The sequence below is a fragment of the Sapajus apella genome, unplaced genomic scaffold (assembly GCF_009761245.1).
Source record: "Sapajus apella isolate SASKATOON/1434 unplaced genomic scaffold, GSC_monkey_1.0 scaffold1, whole genome shotgun sequence".
In the NCBI taxonomy this organism is placed as follows: Eukaryota; Metazoa; Chordata; class Mammalia; order Primates; family Cebidae; genus Sapajus; species Sapajus apella.
In genome coordinates, this window is record NW_022436941.1 from 9,239,788 (window position 1) to 9,255,818 (window position 16,031).

Sequence of the window (16,031 nt, forward strand, 5' to 3'; positions counted from 1 at the left end):
CCAGGTTCAAATGATTCTCCTACCTTAGCCTCCCAAGTAGCTGGGATTACAGGTGTCCGCCACCATGCCCGGCTAATTTTTGTATTTTTAGTAGAGACGGGGTTTCACCATGTTGTCCAGGCCAGCCTTGAACTCCTGACTGCAGGTGTTCCCCCCCACCAACCTCCCAAAGTGCTGAGATTACAGGCCTAAGCCACTGGGCAGACAGTTGCCGTTTTTTTTTTTTTTTTTTTTTTTTTTTTTTGGGTTTTTGATTAGCCTCCCCAAAGAAGGCAGTCAGATATGGATTTATCTCAGTGAGGAGAGGGGTGACTTTGAATACAATGGGTGGCAGCTTTGCCCTAAGCAGTTTCCAGCTTGACTTTTCCCTTTAGCTTAGTGATTTTGGAGGCCCAAGGTATTTTCCTTTCACAAGGTCATGGACACACACACACACACACACACACACACCCCTACCTTTCCAGACACACACACGCACGCACACACCCCTACCTTTCCAGAAGTTTTCTTGTTTTCCTTTCACAGTTAAATCTGTAGTCTACCTGGAATTGAGTTTTGGATATGGTATAATGTTGAGTGGTTTTCCATATGGATAACTAGATGTCTTTTTCCTGCTCATTCAGCGCCACCTTTTATGTAAATCAAATATCCACATTTGTGTGTACCAGTTTTAATTTTCATGTTTTTGATGAATAATGATATTGAACACTTTTCCTTATGCTTATTGGCCATTGCTTTCTGTTTTTTCTTTAATGAAGTATCTGTTTTAAGTTTTGTGGGTGTGCGTGTTGTAAACTCCTGTTGTTTATTATCGTAACTGCCCAGTGGATTCTCCCTGCCCACTGTACAGACAAAACCAATTCACTGAGACTATGGCATTGTAATAAAGAGTTTAATTGACACAAGGCTGGCCATGCCATATGGAGATGGATTTATTACTGAAATTAATCTCTCCCAAAATTTGGAGGTTAGGATTTTTTAAGGATAGTTTGGTGGGCCAGGGAGTCTGGGTTTTGGGTGGAGCCACAGGGCTGGTCAGCAGGGGTGCGGGTCTGTGGGTCCTCGTGGCCACTGATGAATCATCAGAAATGCTAAAAACCCGAAAAGATGTCTCAAAAGGCCAATCTCAGATTCTACAATAGCACTGTTACCTGTAGGAGTAATTGAGGGTGTTGCAAATCTTGTGACTTTTGAAATAAGTAATGATAATCATTTATGTCTACATCTTAGCAGAATTCAGGCTCCTTGTCCTTGTAACCTGGTGGTCTTTCTTTCATTAGCTTTTCAAAGGCAGTTCAGTTTTGGGGAAGGGCTATTATCATTTAAACTATAAATGTCTCCCAAAGTTAGGGTGGCATAAGCCCAGGAATGATTGAGGGCAGTTTAGAGGTTAAAGGAAAGATGAAGATTGGTTAGAGCAGATCTCTTTCACTGTCATAATTTTCTCATTATTATAACTTTTGCAAAGGCGATTTTATTATTCTGTAAGAATCTTTCTATATCCAGGATGCAAGCTGCCTGGTAACCATTTTATCCCCTTAATTTGGCTTGAATTTTTGTTTTATTTATTTTTAAAACTTTTTTGAAGTATAACACATACACTAAACTGTACGATTTACTGTATAGTTTAATAAGATTTGGCATATATAAACATCTGTAAAACCACCAGTATTAACAAAGATAATAAATTCTATCACTTGAAAAAGTTTCCTCATGCTGCTTTGTAAACTTTCCCTCTCATAGTTAGCTGATCTGTTCCTTGGTCCCCAGGCAAAATTACTCATTTTTCATCAATGTAGATTAGTTTACATGTTCTAAAATTTTTGTTTCTCATTCAGCTTCTTGCACTCATTAAAATTATTTCGAGGTTTATTCGTCTTATGTGTATCAATATTTTATTCTTACTGCAGTGTTCTCTCATGGATGTTAACAGGAAAACCAAACTCTGTAAAATATTTTAAAGAGATTTATTCTGACCCAATATGAATAACCATGGCCAGGGGAAAACACAAACCAAAGAAGCCTTGAGTAAGTGGCCCCAAGGTGGTTGGATTACAGTTTGGTTGTATACATTTCAGGGAGGCGGGAGTTAAGAGGCAAAAACACAAATCAATATGTGGAAGGCATGCAATTAGTTTGGCCCAAAAAGGCAGGGACTTATAGATTATACAGGGACCCAGAGATTCTTTAATTGTAATTGGTTAAAGGAGTAAGGCTCTGTCTAAAACTTGGAATCAGCAGAAAGGAATGTTTAAGTTAAGGATGCTGTATCAGAGTCAGTTACAATAAAATGAGGTATTTAGTGAGATTATTGATCTGCAGGTGTGACTTAATCCTTGCCGTATATGGCCTTAGGTCATATTTACAATTTGGCATCTTACCGCCACAAAGGGTCTGTTTTGTCAGCCTTATGATCTCTGTTTTAAGAAACAATGCTCATCAGTTATGTCTAAACTCCAAAATGGAGGGGATATAACAAGGCTTGTCTGACCTCCCTTCCCATCATGGCTGAGAACTCAGTTTCCAAGGTTTCTGTGGGGTCCCCTTGGCCAAGAGGGGGTCCATTTAGTCGATTGGGGTTTAGGATTTTATTGTTAGTTTACATGGATGTACCACTATTTCTTTAGCATTCAACTGCTGATGGACTTTTGAGTTGTTGCCTGTTGACTGTTTTGCAAAGAATGTTGCTGTGGACATTTGTGTACAAGGTATATGGTCATATACTTTAATCTCTGCATAATATATAGGAGTGGGATGGCTACATTGTATTTAAGCGAATACATACTTTCATGTATTTTGAATAAATACCTAGCAATACTAGGTTATATGATAGGTGTATGTTTAACCTTTAAAAAAGTGCCTTATTCCAAAGTTGTATCGTTTTACATTCTCACTGGCAGTATATGAGAGTTCCAGTTGTTCTAAATCACATTCTCACTAACACTTGGGGTATAGTCAGTTTATTTAAGTTACTTTTTTGTTTTTGAGATGGGGTCTTGCTCTGTCACCCAGACAAGTACAGTGGCACAATCATAGCTCACTGTAACCTCTAGTAAGTTACATGTTTACATGTTGGTATATGGTAATAGCTTATTGTGGTTTAAATTTGCATTTCCCTAAAGATTAATGATGGTCAGCATCTTTTCATGTGCCTGTCATTTGTATATCTTTTATGAAGTGTCTCTTTGAGTCTTTGACCCGTTTTTGAGAATAAAATTCTTATTTTGTGCTTCAAAAGTTCTTTATGTGCTTCAAAAGTTCTTGTATGCTGTATACAAGTCCTTTAACAGGGATGTGATTTGCAAATATTTTCTCCCTATCTGTGGATTGTATTTTCCCTCTTGTGTTTCAAAGAGCAGATGTTCAGTTTATTATTTTTCCCTTATTTGACTGTGTTTTGTGGGTCATATGTAAAATCTGTTACTAGCCCAAGGTTGCAAATAATTTTCTGTAAGTTTTTTTCTGGGTGTTTTACAATTTTAGATTTTACTATGATCTATGTAGGTCTGTGATCTATTTAAACTAATTTTTATATATGGTATACGGTGTGGATCAAATTTTATCTTTTTGCCTGTGCATCTTCAGTTATTCCAGCACTATTTGTTGATGAAAATGTTTTTTGTCTTCTGGAATGCCTCTGCACCTTTATTAGAAATTAATTGACTATATAGTTGTGGGTGTATTTCCCAGCTTTTTGTTTTGCTTATTTTTCAACCTTGGTGCCGGTACCACTTATCCTGATTACTGTAGCTTTATAAGTATGAAATTAGGTGGTATGGATCCTCCAACTTCATAAAAATTGTTTTGGTTATTTGTTTTCATATGTTGTTTGCATTTCCATATGATTTCTAGCATCATTTTGTTAATTAAAAACAAACAAAAAAAATACCTGCTGGGGTTTTGATTGGGAATGCACTGATCTGTAAACCAGTTTGGGGAGAAGTGATTGTCTTATTAGTTGATTCTTTTAAACCGTGAATGAGGTACATCACTCCATTTCTTTAGGTCTTTAATTTCTTTCAGTGATGTTTTGCAGTTTTCAGAGTAGAGATATTGAATATGTGATCTTACATCTTACAACCTTATTAAATCACTTAATCTAATTGCTGTTTTATAGATTTGTTAGTATTTTTGTACTTAAGTGATCTTATCATCTGTGAATAAACAACTTCACTTCTTATTTTCCTGATCTGAATGCCTTTTCTTTTTTCTTACTGCACTGGGTGAAAACTGTAGTACATTGTTGCGACAGAGTGGAGCAAACATTCTTGTTCTCCATCTATTAATAAAAAGTAGTTGGGGCTGGGTGGGTGTGGTAGCTCATGCCTGTAATCCCAGCCCTTTGGGATACTAAGGTGGGTTGATTACCTGAGCTCAGCAGTTGGAGACCAGCCTGGTCAACAAAGTGAAACCCCACCTCTGCTAAAAATACAAAAATTGGCCAGGTGTGGTGGCGTGCATCTGTGAACCCAGCTGCTCAGGAGGCTGAGGCACGAGAATCGCTTGAACCTGGGAGGCAGAGATTGCAGTGGGTAGAGATGGCACCACTGCACTCTAGCCTGGGTGAGAGAGTGAGAGTCCATCTCAAAAACAAAACAAAACAAAACAAAAGTAATTGAGGTTGGAGATATGGGAGTTGGAAGCATTCATTCAGTTTTTCACCAAATTTAATCTTACCTTTAAATTTTTTGTGCATGCCCCCTTTACCTGGTTGCCCCTCTGTAGTCTGTACTTTTCACACCTTTATCATCAACCACTGTTTCTGGTTGTAACAGTAAAATATAGAGTATTTTACATTTTCTTCTATTTTATGTAAATGGAATAATATGTTGTATAGTTTCACTATTTTTTCTTCTATTTTTCTTCACAATATTTTCTTCTATTTTATGTAAATGGAATAATATGTTGTATAGTTTTACAACTGTTTCTGGTTGTAACAGTAAAATATAGAGTATTTTACATTTTCTTCTATTTTATGTAAATGGAATAATATGTTGTATAGTTTCTTTAATTAGTTTTTTTCATTTAGCATAATGTTTTTGTGGCTCACCCATGTTTTAGCACATTATCAATTCTAGTATGTCCTTTTTGTTTTTAAGATGGAGTCTCACTCTTTTGCCCAGGCTGGAGTGCAGTGGCATGATCTCAGCTCACTGCAACCTTTGCCTCCTGGGTTCTTGGAATTCTCCTGCCTCAGCTTCCCGAGTAGCTGGGACTACAGGCGCACGCCACCATTCCTGACTAATGTTTTATATTTTAGAAGAGATAGGGTTTCACCATGTTGCCTAGGCTGGTCTCGAACTCCCGAGCTGGGAACAGGCAGTCTGCCCGCCTCAGCCTCCCAAAGTGCTGGGATTACAGGCGTGAGCCACCATGCCTGGCTAGTGTGTCTGTTTTTTAAAAAAGTGGTACATTGTCTTTAGTTCTTCATTGATACTGCATTTTGTCCATTCAGAAGGTAAAAAAATTCAAAAATTTTTGGTTTTTACTTTTGGGCTGTCACAAATAATGCTGTCAACATTTGCATGAAAGTCTTTATATGGCCATGTGTTTTCACTTCTTTTATAGATATGCAGAAGTGGAATTTCTGTTTTATATAACTTAGAACTTCTTTTTATATAACTTATAACTTTTTTATATAACATGCTTAACTTCTTAGGAAAAGACCAAATTGTTTACAAAATGACTGTACCACTTTACATTTGACCACTACTTGGTATTGACAGTCTTTTATATTATTTACTGTTTGGGTATATATTAACAGTTTCTTACTGTGATTTTAATTTGTAGTTCAGTAGTGATGAGTGATGTAGGAGATTTTTTTTTTTTAATTGTATTTGGGCTCTGAGGTGCATGTGCACGTCCTGCATCCTACAGGATTGTTGCATACGTATATACATGCCATGGTGGTTTGCTATCTCCATCCCTCCCCCACCGTTGCCTACATTAGGCACTTCTCCAGGTGTTATTCCTCTCCCTCCCCTCCCCTCCACCCTCCCACCTAGCCCTGTGAGTGTTGTTCCCGTCCCTGTGCCCAGGTGTTCCCATTGTTCATCACCTGCCTATGAGTGAGAACATGCTGTGTTTGGTTTTCTGTTATTGTGTCAGTTTGCTGAGAATGATGGTTTCTGGGTTCATCCATGTCTCTACAAAGGATACGAACTCATTGTTTTTTATGGCTGCAAAGTATTCCATATGTGTATATGTGTCACATTTCTTTTTGTCCAGTCTATCATCAGTGGGTATTTGGGTTGGTTCCAGGTCTTTGCTATCGTAAACAGCGCCGCAGTGAACATACGTGTGCACGTGTCTTTATGATAGAACGATCTATAATCCTTTGGGTATACACCCAGTAATGGGATTGCTGGGTCAAATGGAATTTCTGTTTCTAGATCCTTGAGGAATCGCCACACTGTCTTCCATAATGGTTGAACTAAATTACACTCCCACCAACAGTGTAAAAGTGTTCCTTTTTCTCCACATCCTCTCCAGCACCTGTTGTCTCCAGATTTTTTAATGATCGCCATTCTAACTGGCATGAGATGGTATCTCAATGTGGTTTTGACTTGCATTTCTCTAATGACTAATGATGATGAGCATTTTTTCATATGTTTGTTGGCCGCATATTTGTCTTCTTCTGAAAAGTGTCTGTTCATATCTTTGGCCCACTTTTGGATGGGTTTGTTTTTTTCCTGTAAATCTGCATTAGTTCTTTGCAGATTCTGGTTATTAGCCCTTTGTCTGATGGACAGATTGTGCAAATGTTTTTCCCATTCTGTTGGTTCCTGGTTTACTCTAATGATTGTTTCTTTTGCTGTGCAGAAGCTCTTAAGTTGAATTAGATCCCATTTGTCTTATTTTGGCTTTTGTTGCCTTTGCTTTTGGTGTTTTAGTAATGAAGTCCTTGCCTGTGCCTATGTCCTGAATGGTTTTGCCTAGGTTTTCTTCTAGGGTTTTTATGGTGTTAGTTCTTATGTTTAAATCTTTAATCCATCTGGAATTAATTTTTGTATAAGGTATAAGGAAGGGGTCAAGTTTCAGGTTCCTGCATATGACTAGCCAGTTTTCCCAACACCGTTTATTAAACAGGGAATCCTTTCCCCATTGCTTGTTTTGGTCCGGTTTGTCAAAGATCAGATGGTTGTAGATGTGTGACATTGCTTCCAAAGCCTCTGTTCTCTTCTATTGGTCTGTATCTCTGTTTTGGTACCAGTACTGTGCTACTTTGATTACTGTAGCCTTGTGGTATAGTTTGAAGTCAGGTAGCATGATTCCTCCAGCTTTGTTCTTTTGCTTAGGATTGTCTTGGCTATGCGGGCTCTCTTTTGGTTCCATATGAAGTTTAAGGTGGTTTTTTCCGGTTCTGTGAAGAAGGTCAATGGTAGCTTGATGGGGATAGCATTGAATCTATAAATTACTTTGGGCGGTATGGCCATTTTCACAATATTGATTCTTCCTAACCATGAGCATGGAATATTTTTCCATCTGTTTGTGTCCTCTCTTATTTCCTTGATGGGTGGTTCATAGTTCTCCTTGAAGACATCTTTTACCTCCTTTGTTAGCTGTATCCCTAGGTGTTTTATTCTCTTTGTAGCAGTTGTAAATGGGAGTTCGCTCATGATTTGGCTCTCTGTTATTGGTATATAGGAATGCTTGTGATTGCTGCACATTGATTTTGTATCCTGAGACTTTGCTGAAGTTGCTTATCAGCTTAAGGAGGTTTTGGGCTGAGACGATGGGGGTCGTCTAAATATACAATCATGTCATCTACAAATAGGGACAGTTTGATTTCTTCTTTTCCTAATTGAATGCCCTTTATTTCTTTTTCTTGCCTAATTGCTCTGGCTAGAACTTCCAATACTATATTGAATAGGAGTGGTGAGAGAGGGCATCCTTGTCTAGTGCCTCTTTTTAAAGGGAATGCTTCTAATTTTTGCCCATTCAGTATTATATTAGCTGTGGGTTTGTTGTAAATAGCTTGTATTGTTTTGGGATACATTCCATCAATACCTAGTTTACTGAGAGTTTTTAGCATAAAGGCTGTTGAATTTTGTCGAAGGCCTTCTTTGCATCTATTGAGATAATCATGTGGTTTTTGTCTTAGGTTCTGTTTAGGTGGTGAATTATGTTTATAGATTTGCATATGTTGAACCAGCCTTGCATCCCCGGTATGAAGCCTACTTGATCACGGTGGATAAGCTTTTTGATGTGCTGTTGGATTCGGTTTGCCAGTATTTTATTGAAGATTATTGCATCAGTGTTCATCATGGATATTGGCCTGTAGTTTTCTTTTTTAGTTGTGTCTTTGCCAGATTTTGGTATCAGGATGATGTTGGTCTCATAGAAAGAGTTAGGCAGGATTCCCTCTTTTTGTATTGTTTGGAATAGTTTCAACAGGAGTGGTACCACCTCCTCTTTGTATGTCTGGTAGAACAGCTGTGAACCCGTCTGGACCTGGACTTTTTTTTGTTGGTAGGCTAATTGCTGCTTCAACTTCAGACCTTGTTATTGGTCTATTCAGGGATTCAACTTTTTCTTGGCTTAGTCTTGGGAGTGTGCAAGTGTCCAGGAATTTATCCATTTCTTCTAGGTTTACTAGTTTATGTGCATAGAGTTGTTTGTAGTAATCTCTGATGGTAGTTTGTATTACAAGGAATTGGTGGTCATCCCCTCTTTATTGTTTTTTATTGCATCTATTTGATTCTTCTCTCTTTTTTATTATCCTAGCTAGTGGTTTATTTTGTTGATCTTTTTTTTAAAAAAAAAAAACAGCTCCTGGATTTATTGATTTTTTTTTTTGAAGGGTATTTTGTGTCTTTGTCTCCTTCAGTTCTGCTCTGATTTTAGTTATTTCTTGTCTTCTACGTTTGAGTTGTTTTGATCTTGTTCCTCTAGCTCTTTCAATTTTGATGATAGGGTGTCGATTTTAGATCTTTCCTTGTTTCCCATGTGGGCATTTATTGCTATAAATTTCCCTCTAGATACTGCTTTTAATGCGTCCCACAGGATCTGGTATGTTGTGTCTTCATTCTCATTGGTTTCAAAGAACGTTTTTATTTCTGCCTTCATTTCATTGTTTACCCATTGGTCATTCAGGACTAAGTTGTTCAGTTTCCATGTTATTGCGTGGTTTTGAGTGCTTTTCTTAATCCTGAGTTCTAATTTGATTGTGCTGTGGTCTGAGAGACTGTTATGATCTCTGTTCTTTTGCATTTGCTGAGGAGTGATTTACTTCCAATTATGTCATCAATTTTGAAGTAAGTGCAATGTGGTGCTGAGAAGAAAATGTTTTCTGTGGATTTGGGGTAGAGTGTCCTGTAAACGTCTATTAGGTCCTCTTGGTCCAGATCTGCATTCAAGTCCTGGATATCCTTGTTGACTTTCTGTCTCGTTGATCTGTCCAGTATTGTCAGTGGAGTGTTAAAGTCTCCCACTATTATTGTGTGGGAGTCTAAGTCTCTTTGTAGGTCATGAAGAACTTGCTTTATGTATCTGGGTGCTCCTGCATTGGGTGCATAAATATTTAGGATAGCTAGCTCTTGTTGCATTAATCCTTTTACCATTATATAATGCCCTTCTTTGTCTCTTTTGATCTTTCTTGGCTTAAAGTCCGTTTTATCAGAGACTTGGATTGCTACCCCTGCTTGCCTTATTTTTTTTTTTTTTCCTCTCCATTTTCTTGGTAAATCTTCCTCCATCCCTTTATTTTGAGTCTATATGAGTCTTTGCATGCGAGATGAGTCTCCTGAATACAGCACACCAATGGTTCTTGACTTTTTATCCAGTTTGCCAGTCTGTGTCTTTTGACTGGGGCTTTTAGGCCATTTACATTTAATGTTAATATTATTATGTTTGAATTTGATCCTGCCATTTTGTTGCTGGCTGGTTCTTTTGCCTGTTAATTGACATGGCTCCTTTATTGCATCGTTATTTTTTACTATTTGGTACATTTTTGCAGTGGCTGGTACTGGTTATTCTTTTCACTGTTTAGAACTTCCTTCAGTAGCTCCCGTAAGGCAGGTCTTGTAGCGACAAAATCTCTCCGCAGTTGCTTGTCTGTTAAGGATTTTATTTCGTCTTCACTTATGAAGCTTAGTTTGGCCAGATATGAAATTCTGGGTTGAAAGTTATTTTCTTTAAGGAGTTGAATATTGGCCCCCACTCCCTTCTAGCTTGCAGGGTTTCTGCCAAGAGATCTGCTGTGAGTCTGATGGGCTTTCCTTTGTAGGTGACTCGACCTTTCCCTCTGGCTGCCCTTAGGATTTTTTCCTTCATTTCAACCCTGGTGAATCTGACAACTGTGTGCCTTGGGGTTGCTCTTCTTGAGGAATATTTTTGTGGTGGTCTCTGTATTTCCTGGATTTGAATGTTGGCCTGTCTTGTTAGGTTGGGAAAGTTCTCTTGGATAATATCTTGAAGAGTGTTTTCTAACTTCAATTCATTCTCCCCGTCACATTCAGGTATGCTGATCTAGCGTAGATTAGGTTTTTTTTTCACAAAAACCCATAGTTCTTGGAGGCTTTGTTCATTTCTTTTCACTCTTTTTTCTCTAATCTTGCCTTCTCATTTCATTTCATTGATTTGGTCTACTATCTCTGATATCCTTTTTTCTGCTTGATTGATTTGGCTGTTGAAACTTGTGTATGCCTTGCAAAGTTCTTGTGCTGTGTTTTTCAACTCCATCAAGTCGTTTATGTTCTTCTCTAAGCTGGTTATTCTAGTTAGCATTTTGTCTAACCTTTTTTCTAGGTTCTTAGTTTCTTTGCACTGGGTTAGAACATGGTCTTTTAACTGAAGAGAAGTTTGTTATTACCCACCTTCTGAAGCCTGCTTCTGTCAATTCATCAGATTCATTCTCTGTCTCATTTTGTTCCCTTGATGGTGAGGAGTTGTGATCCCTGGGAGGAAAAGAGGTGTTTTGTTCTTTGGTGGTTTCTTCCTTTTTGCGCTGTTTTTTCCCCCATCTTTGTGGTTATATCTCCCTTTAATCTTTGAAGTTGGTGCTTTCAGGAGTCCCTGAGGGGACGTTTTTTTCTGTTGAGGTTGGAGCTGTATGTTTTTTGGCCTGTAGAGGGCGTTGCTGGGCTCTCTTAGGCTCAGTCAGGTTGTTGAGTGGGTGGTCCTAACTTGGAATTTGTTTGCAAGTGAAATTGGCCCTGCCTTCCCAATGGCGTCTCCCCCAGAGCTCGACCTTCCTGGTTGGGGTCAAGCTGGTGTATTTGCTGCCAAGCTCTCTAGCGAGCGCTTCAGTTTGAATTCTGTGGGGCTAGGGCCTGCCGGCCTTAGGGCTTGTTGCCCTGCTTTCACCTCTGCCTCCCTCTGTGGGATGGTCCCGCTGGCGTAAGTCCAAACTCCCGCCCAGGTCCCTGCGGTAACTTGCGGAGCCCAGCAGTAGCTGCTGCCCAGATTCGCATCAGCTACCCACCGTGCCCCACCGTCTAGCAGGGCTCTCGTGGACCCAGGGTTGCAGGAGGGATGAGGCAAGCACTGGATCTGAAACGGAGCACCAAGGGGATGAAGTCCCCCGACCCTCCTAGCCAGCTGCACGTTTCAAATGGGAACGTGCCTCTCCCATCTTGATTTGCACTCCCCCCTCCCCGCCATGCCTCCCCTCCCCCGGCGGCTCTCGCCTTGCGGCTCCTTTCCTTGGGCCCAATTCCAGTGCCCTGTCAGTTCTGTAGAAAAGAATCCAGCACCTCGTTTGGAACCATGAAGTCCTCCAGCCCTCTGCGTCTCATTCGCTGGGAGCTGCGTTCCGGTGCTGGCTTCTCTTGGCCATCTTGGTGTCAGGAGAACTTTTTATATGCTTACTAGATATTCCTGTACCTTCTCTGGTGAAGTGTCTGTTCAGATTTTTTTCTCCGTTGTTAAATTGTGCTGTCTTATCAAGTTGTAGGAATGTATATATTTTGGATCCAAGTTCTATATCGTATATATGGTTTGCATGTATTTTCTCTCAGTCTGTGGCTTCTTTTTTTATATACGGAGTCTCGCTCTGCTGACCAGGCTGCAGACCAACCTTGGCTCACTGCAGCCTCCGCCTCCTGGGTTCAAGCAGTTGTCTGGCCTCAGCCTCCCAAGTAGCTGGCACTATAGGCGCTTACTACCACAGCCAGCTAATTTTTGTATTTTTAGTAGAGACGGGGTTTCACCATGTTGGCCTGGCTGGTCTTAGCTCCTGACGTCAAGTGATGTGCTTGCCTCAGCCTCCCAAAGTGCTGAGATTACAGGTGTGTGCCACTGCACCCAGCCAGCCTGTGGCTGCTGCTTTTTTTGAGTCGGAACCTTGTTCTGTTGCTCAGGCTAGAATGCGGTGGCATGATCTCGGCTCAGTGCAACCTCTGCCTCCTGGGTTCAGGCCATTCTTCTGCCTCAGCTTCCAGAGTACCTGGGATTACAGGAGCCCGCCACTGCACCCAGCTAATTTTTTTGTATTTTTGGTAGAGATGGGGTTTCACCATCTTGACCAGGCTGGTTTCAAACTCCTGACCTTGTGATTCACCCACCTCAGCCTCCCAAAGTGCTGGGATTACAGGCATGAGCCACTGCACCCGGCCTGTCTGTGGCTCCTTAATAGTGTCTTTTGAAGCATGAAACTTTAATATTGATGATATCTATTTTAAGGTTTATTTTTGAGAGAAGAGCTTTTGGTGTCATTGCTAAGAAATCTTCAACTAAATCAACCTCAATTACTTAATCTTAAGTTTTTCCTAGAATTTTTTTTTTGTTTTTTTTAGTTCTTACGTTTTGGCTTGTGAGCCATTGTAAGGTAATTTTTTTGTTTTGTTTGTATATATATTTTTGCATATGGATATTTGCATATTCATTTTACCCAGCATGGTTTATTGAAAAGGCTGTTTTCTCCCCATTAAATTGCCTTGGTACCTTTGCTCGAAATCAGTTAACTATAAATGTATGTGTTTGTTTTCTGGACTGTTTGTTCTGTCTCATTTAACTATTTTTTTGTCTTGGTACCAATCCTGAGTGTCTTGATTATTTTAGCTTTATTGTAACTTTTCAAATCCAGCAAGTCTTACAACTTTGTTCATTTTTATAATGGTATTGGCTATTTTAGGTTTTTGTTTTTCCATATACATTTAAGGATCTGTTTGTTAATTTATACGGTAAAGCCGGTTGGGGTTTCGATAGGAAATAATTTGAATGTATAGCCTAATTTGGGAAGAATTGCAGTCCTAACAATATTGTGTCTTCTAGCCTATGAACATGGGTTTCTTCTGCATATATTTATCTTTTTACTTCTCTCAGCAATATTTTGTATTTTTCAGTGTACAAGTCTTATACTTTTGTTAAATCATTTTCTTTTTTTTCTTATGTTCCCCAGCCTGGCCCTATATATATCTTGCCTCCTGAAGTGCCAGAACAACTGGCCTGAACTGCAGTGCCTTGTTAAATCATTTTAAAATATTTTATTATTCTTAATGTGATTATGAATGGACTTATGTCTTAATTTCATTTTCATTTCATTGCTCATATATAGAAATAAAATTGGTTTTTGCTTATTGGTCTTATATTCTGTCACCTTGATAAAATCTTTTGTTAGATTTAGTAGTTTATATTTGTAGGTTCCTTAGAATTTCCTATATATGGGATCACTCTCCTATGATAAAGATAGTTTCATTTCTTTCTTTCCAGCCTGTATGCCTTTAATGGGTTTTCTTGCCTTATTGTCCTGGCAAGAGTCTCCATTATGTTATTGATTGGAAGTGGTGAGGGTGGACCACGTTTCCTTGTTTCTGAAGCATATTGCAATCCCACACATTAACCATCAAGAATATAACAAAATCATCCAGGTACAGTGACTTATGCCTTTAATACCAGTGATTTGAGAGAGGCCAAGATGAGAGGATCACTTGAGGCCAGGAGTTTGAGATCTGCCGTTGTCTCTACAAAAAACATGTGGTGGTGCACACCCGTAGTCCCTGCTGTGCAAAAGGCTGAGGGGAGAGGATGGCTTGAGCCCAGAAGTTTAAGGCTGCAATTGAGCTATGATCATGACACTTCACTTCAACTTGGCAACAGAGTGAGATCCTATCTCTAAAAAAAAAAAGTAACGAAAATAGCATTTAAAAAAATCAACAAAGGAATTAAAATGGGACACTAAACAAAAATACTGGTTTGACAGAAATGATGGTAGAACAGGAAGAAAAGAGGAGGAGAAAAGATGAGACTTTTAAAAAATAGGAAAATGGGCTGGGCACGGTGGCTCATGCCTGTAATCCCTGCGCTTTCGGAGGCCGTGGTGGGTGGATCACGAGGTCAGGAGATCAAAGCCTGGCTAACATGGTGAAACCCCATCTCTACTAAAAATACAAAAAAATTAGCCAGATGGGGTGGTATGTGCCTGTCGTCCTAGCTCCTTGGGAGGCTGAGACAGGAGAGTCTCTTGAACCTGGGAGTCAGAGGTTGAAGTGAGCTGAGATTGTGCAACTGTACTCTAGCCTGGTGACGGAGCAAGACTCCATCTCAAAAAAAAAAAAAAAAAAGGCCGGGTGCGGTGGCTCACGCCTGTAATCCCAGCACTTTGGGAGGCCGAGGGGGGTGGATCACGAGGTCAAGAGATCGAGACCATCCCGGTCAACATAGTGAAACCCCGTCTCTACTAAAAAGACAAAAAATCAGCTGAGCATGCCTGTAATCCCAACTACTCAGGAGGCTGAGGCAGGAGAATTGCCTGAACCCAGGAGGCGGAGGTTGCTGTGAGCCGAAATTGCGCCATTGCACTCCAGCCTGGGTAACAAGAGCGAAACTCCGTCTCAAAAAAAAAAAAAAAAAAAAAAAAGGAAAATAATAGACATAATCCAGACAAGTCAGTAATTTCATTACATGTGCATGGTCTAAACATTCCAATTAAAAGAGATTATCAGGTTCTATGACAATTCAAGATCCCACTATATGCTGTCTATAAGAAACATACTTCAGCTTTAAAGCACAAATAAGTTGAAAAGGAGAGATGTGCCAGGCAAGCTATATTCATGAGAGAGAACTAGCATGTGAGGTGAAATAGATTTTAAGACAAGATACATTACTAGACACCAGGAGCAAAATTTCATAATGTTAAAAGGATTAATACATTGGCAATACATAGCAATTTTTATTGCATATTTAATAGCAGAGCTTCAAAATAAGGAGAAATGGACAGATTGAAAGGATTAGTAGTTGAATAGTTAGAGCTTGTGATTTCAAAAGTCTTTCAATAATAGAACCACTAGACTGAAAATTAGTAAAGGTAGAGCTTGAAAAGTACTACGAAGCACTTTGATCTGATACATAATCTTTTTTTTTTTTCAAGATTTTATGGGTCACTCTGCAGGATAGGGGATATAATCTAGGACCATAACACAAGTCTAAATAAACTTAAAAGAATGAAATCATTTGAAGTTTGTCCACTGACTACAATGGAATTAAGTTATAAATCAGTATCAGAAACAAATATGAGAATTTAGATAACAAATTTGTAAGTGAACGATAAACCAAGGAAGACTTCACAAGAGAAATTAGAAAAGATTTTGAACTCAATGGAAGTGAACACACATAAAAATTTGTGGGATACAACTAAAGCAGTCCTTACAGGGAAATTTAGATCATATTTTTGAGAAAAGAATGATCTTGATTCAGTTACGTTGAGTTTTCATCGTAAGAATGGAAAGAGCAGAGTATACTCAAAAGCAAGCAGAAGGAAGGTTCAGGAGGACATCAGTGAAATTAAAACCTACAAAAGTAATAGAGAAACATCAATGAAATAAAAAGTTGGTTCTTTCAAAAGGTCAACAAAAGTTGATAAACTTTGAGTTAGAGTAACCATAAAAAAAGAAAGATTATACATTTCCAAAATCAGGCGTAAAAGAGGAGACATTACCATCCTAATGAAATTTAAATTTTAAAAAGGATTTTTTTTTTTTTTTTTTTTTTTGAGAAAAAGTTTTGCTCTTGTCACCCAAGCTTGAGTGCAATGACGTGATCTTGGCTCACTGCAAACCGTGCCTCCTAGGTTCAAGCGATTCTTCCGCCTC

General features: G+C 39.1%; 1 protein-coding gene and 1 long non-coding RNA gene across 13 annotated transcripts in view; both read left to right on the forward strand.

The window, feature by feature from the left end:
• The window catches only part of RAPGEF6 (Rap guanine nucleotide exchange factor 6), a 234,567-nt gene that overhangs the window by 70,335 nt on the left and 148,201 nt on the right, over nt 1-16,031 (forward strand). The window lies entirely within an intron of this gene.
• Nucleotides 418-14,539, forward strand: LOC116530944. Its single transcript, XR_004260302.1, has 3 exons — nt 418-1,335; nt 11,105-11,107; nt 14,506-14,539. It is a non-coding gene; the product is annotated as an uncharacterized LOC116530944 (long non-coding RNA).